General features: G+C 39.2%; 1 long non-coding RNA gene across 1 annotated transcript in view; it reads left to right on the plus strand.

Moving 5' to 3' along the window:
- The window catches only part of LOC116704892 (uncharacterized), a 22,272-nt gene that overhangs the window by 15,654 nt on the left and 1,539 nt on the right, over positions 1 to 5,079 (plus strand). Inside the window, exon 2 of the long non-coding RNA XR_004335803.1 lies at positions 1,520 to 1,526. This is a non-coding gene — a long non-coding RNA (uncharacterized LOC116704892). The remainder of the gene's footprint in view (positions 1 to 1,519; positions 1,527 to 5,079) is intronic.

Below are 5,079 nucleotides of genomic sequence, written 5' to 3' on the forward strand. Positions count from 1 at the left end.
TGTGTGTGTGTGTGTGTATGTGAGTGTGTGTGTCTGTGTCTGTGTCTGTGTGTGTTTGTGAGAATCACAAGTGATGCTAGGATCCTCAATATTTGCACTGATGGCCAAAAAGCAGCAGTGACATGAACAGGGAAATGTAAATTTGGGGTCTTGATAATGTGCCCAGTCACTAGATGATTGACTATGTAACCTGTGACCACAAGACATTGCTTCACCATAAAGGCAAAAAGCTTTGGAAACCCTGGCGTAGAGCATTGGTAATTAATTTTACTTACTGTAATTTAATATTGGATGTGGCATTTTTCTTGCAGGGTGCAAATGTTCCACCTAAACAAGTTCCTTCCCGAGACCATTTTGCAGAGCTACCATTGCTGCGTCCGAAGCTTAGCACCACTCTGGACGATTGTGATTGGTTTGAAGAAATGCCAATAAACTAAAATGTTTTTTTCCTTCAAAATGTATGTGTGCTGTAGCCAGACCTTACTCTACAGCACTCTGGACATAAGTCTGGCAATGGGAGACTAATATAACCTTAACATTTTTCATTACAAAGAACATTCAAATAAGCCAAAAATGATTTAAAAAAAACATTGAAACATTAAAAAAAGACAATGGTACCTTTCAGGGATGAAGTGCAACAAAAGATATTTAAATAGAGGCAACACATCCTTCAAAAGGCACCTCATTCAACTGTATTAACAACTTACTTAAACACAGATATATGGTGCAAATTGTCCTTTTGCAAGTACCTTTCCCCTATTATTCATTATGCTTTATGCTTATTTTCAAACAAATGTGATACTTTTTTCCAGCAAAGAACACCCAAAAGACGTGAGCAGTTTCAACAGATTTTCATCTTGCATTCAAAAGTTGTTTTTTACCTCCAGAATTTGAGAATCACCATAGTTTACACTAAGTGTACTACCAAGTAAATACAAAAGCTAAACTACAGTGTTTGTGCTGCAAATGGTATTTTTTTAAATCCCTTTTTTAGACATTTGTATGATTAAAATTCATACTGATTTTCACACAGTTTGTAATAATCACATTACGCCTGAGACATCACCAAATTTGGGGAATTTAAACAAATGAGGCCTAATTACTGGCAAACAAGCAAAACAACTGTATGACTTCACAACACTGTGGCTGTCCTCTGGACACTCTCTTCGGCTAGCAGCCCAAGGGTCGGACCAGTGGAGTGGAAGATGAAGAGGGCTGCTTGAACGTAATAGGTTTTGACTGGCATGTGTTACACACTTCACTGCACCATTGATTGAGCGCTTGTTTGCTAAATCACTGCAGGTTTCCCCAGTAAGACTCGTAGGCCTGTGACACGGGTGGTGTGTGGTCACTTCAGCTTGGAGAGAGAGAGAGAGAGCAACCCTGGTGACCTGGAGGGGACATTTTTAAAAAGTTAGTTAAAAATGAAAATAAAACAGGCGGTTTAGCAGTTTCCCTCTCCATATGATGAAACTCACAACAACAGGAATCAATCCCTTATTTCATTGACAAATCTTAGCACTTTGGTCCTTTCCTCCATGGACACTCAGCCTAACACCCCCTCCTCCACCTCCGCCTCCTCCTCTCTTTCCATTTCACTCCTTCTCTACCACCACCCCCCTTGTTTCAGACATGCTTTTTACAGCTTGGAGGATGTGGCAGTGGAAGGAGCTTGGTGTCATGGGTCAATGTCACTCAGCCAACAGTCTGCTCAACGGATGTGGATCGCTAAGATGGGACCTCCCAGTGGCTGACTTTCGCTCTCTCTTCCGGTCTCACCTTTGCCATTTTCAAAGAGAAATCAACAGCCCCTATCTAATAGGCTATATGCTAATGATGACAAATTTACAAAATGATGCTGTAAGACAGAGCAGTTTAGGCCGAGCACACATTATTATCACTAGTTTGAGAGATTCAAACATGAGTTTAGACGTTATTGGTTGTCATCTCATTTAATCAGGTATTACTAATAACAAGTTAGCTATTCATCTGAGTAACACTTTTAATAAACTACTTACATAAATTAAAATGTAGTTTACCTTCCAAAAAAATTACCCAGATAAAATGTGATCTCACAAAGTACATCATCATTCCTTATAAAAGATTTAACAACCTACCATCCTGCACTCAAGCATTGTCACTGATCATACAGGTAATGTTAATTAATGTCTATAAAGTTTCACTCAGTGCTTAAGGCTAACGGGTGGACATTGGGACGGGGCCAAATCCTCTGAAGGACACCACACTGTGAGTTGCGAGCTTTTAAAGATGCAGTAGGAAATACTTATAAAACAATCTTTCTGTCATATTTGCTGAAACTGACCCTATGTTTGAGTAGAACTATATTAGGCGGGTAATTTAAAAAATAATCCGGCTCCTCTGGAACCACCTACTACAAAAATCCACCGCTCCCTGTTCAGATCCTCCAATCAGGGCCAGGGGCGGTGTCTTACTGCTTGTCAATCCCTGCTCATGCACACACATTCATTCTCCCTTGTGTGAGGAAAGGCTTATGAGACCGTTTGTGTTTCATTGGAAAGGGGGGGAGGGACTGAGAAGTTGTCGATGTTCAAATTCTTTAGCTAAGTCTTCACAATCATACCGACAGCACCTTTAAGTGCCTGAAAGCAACATTGAACCTACTGCTCCTTCAGACCTCACGTAGCTTCACAACCCAAAATAATTTGGGCGTGCTACATTGAGGTGGGCTCTGTAAACTTGCAAAGCAAAACATCTCCAAAGTTTTTACCAGGTAGTTGCATTCAAATGAGCATTGCACAGGCACCTGCATATATGGCTGAGCTACTTTAGCTGTATTAGTTAGTTTGCTGTCTTAGGTATAATATGTTAAATTTCTTGTTTGTTCTACGCACCTGGCTTAAGACCTGTGGTAATTGATCTTTTGAGTCTGTAGCACCCAGACTTTGGAACGCTCTCCCTCCACCGTTACGATCTGCTGTTTCTGTGGACTCTTTTAAAATGCGTACAAAGACCTACCTTTTTTGGTTGACCTGTCTGCACTTTATTTTTATGTATTACTTTTTTATTTCAGTTGTGTATTGTGTTTTTGATATTTAATCTTGTATGTTTTTATGTAAAGTAATGAGAAGTTTTTATTTATCCTGTGAAATATCTCAACATCTATTAGATGGATTGACAGATAATTTGATACAGACATTCATGGTTCCCAGAGGATGAATCCAATGACTTTGTTGTTCTCCTGACTTTACCTCTAGAGACTCAGGGATGTGGGATTGGATGTATTGCCATGGAATTTGAATGTCCCTCCGGATGCATTGTTATCAGTTTGGTGATCCTGTGACTTTTAATTTAGCACAACCATGAGGTCAACAATTTTTTTTTGTCTAATACTTTATGTGAAATCCTTATATAGGAAATGTTAGCATGCCAACACACAAAAAGTTACTAAGTAAAGTAAGTAAATTACTAAGTATGGAACATTATACTTTCTTAACATCAACATGTTATCAATATAATATTTATTCAAAGCTGTGCTGTTCAGCCTCACAGAGCTGCTACCATGGCTGTACACTCAATTAAAAGGTAAATTCCAGGTAGCAGCAGCTTTTCGGATGGATAAAGTATAGCATTTTGAATTAAGAAGTACATGTTACAATCTACATTATAATCAAGTTAACATGTTAAATTCATTTTTTTAAATGTAGAGAATGCTGAACTGTTCTGTGAAAGGCCATGGCATAAACCAGCTCGTTGTTTTACATCATTCTTTTCTATTTCCTCTCTCTAATTTCAGGTTGTTGAAAGAACCACAACTAACCTACCCAGCGCCTGGGGTCCTCTCCTCCACCTTGGGAAGACTTGGCGAGTAAACAGTGTCTTTGCAGATTACAATGCCTCTCTCTCGCTGCAGCCCAAGGTAAGCTAAAACACTTTGATCTGCTATTGATTGTCTCCCTCCTCCTCCTCCTCCTCCTCCATCTCTCCGCCCTCTTTCCTCACTACTTTAAAACATAGGTGAGTCAGCCGGTGGCCTGAGGCGCTGAAGCACAAACCAGCGGCACGCTGCTGTGTTTCTATTGCTGACCACCAAGGTTAATTGATGTCTTCTCTGTGGTGTAAAAATGATAATTATGTGTAAGGAAAGCTGGGGAGCTGTTTTCAGATGAGAATACAAACATGGCTTCAGATACAAAGGATCCTTACAATGATACCATCACTGACTCGATCAGTGCCATTGGATTGGATTTGTTAAATGTTTGATCCTTTGAGTAATAGACTGTTGTGTGTAGACAGGGCAAGGACAACATATCCAAAACATTACATTAAAAAGAACTTAACTAAATCAAAATGAATTGATCGCATTGCTGGTTGCCCGTGCCAATAAGCATGTGTGAGCTTTTAGAAGACAATGTTTTTATAACACCACAAAGCAATTAACAGCAAAGTTGGTTACCTAGTGCCCTTTTGACACTGTCAACACACACTGTAGAACTATTCAACAGGCCAAGTCAACACAATAATAATAGATTAATAATGTTTTTTAATAATAAAAAAAAAAGCTGTTTAGAGTTGAAAGATTATTCCAACTCATCGTAATGGCTTTTTTAGGTAAAATATATCAGTAGGGAATCCTTGGCTTTTATCCCTGTGGAGATATGTTTGCACTTCACAAAAAGGGTAGACTGTCCTAATCAGAAAACTTAACAGCATAGGTAATTTGTTCCAACGCTTAATACAACACATTTTGCTAACAAGCTAAATCTGAATAACTACTGCTCTCCACAAAAATGGTATGAATGGAAAAAAACATTCTGTAAGTAGCCTAAAGGATGAAGCTGTTGTACAGTCATAGTGACAGTTACAGGAGGTCAGAGTGGATGGATGGATGTACAAAGTGCACTATCACTACCATCTTTCATTTAAATGAGGTACTTTTAGTCGCTTTAAGGATACTTTAATAAAAATACTCCTTAATGGTTCAAAAACTCACCACCTGTATGCTTTAAAGGTGGCTCTGGAGAATTTGTAGTATGCTGTGTTATCCACTTCTTGACAACATGGGAATAGGGACCACAACACCCCCCCCCCCCCCCCCCC

This window comes from Etheostoma spectabile, chromosome 2 (genome assembly GCF_008692095.1).
Source record: "Etheostoma spectabile isolate EspeVRDwgs_2016 chromosome 2, UIUC_Espe_1.0, whole genome shotgun sequence".
NCBI classification, from domain to species: domain Eukaryota; kingdom Metazoa; phylum Chordata; class Actinopteri; order Perciformes; family Percidae; genus Etheostoma; species Etheostoma spectabile.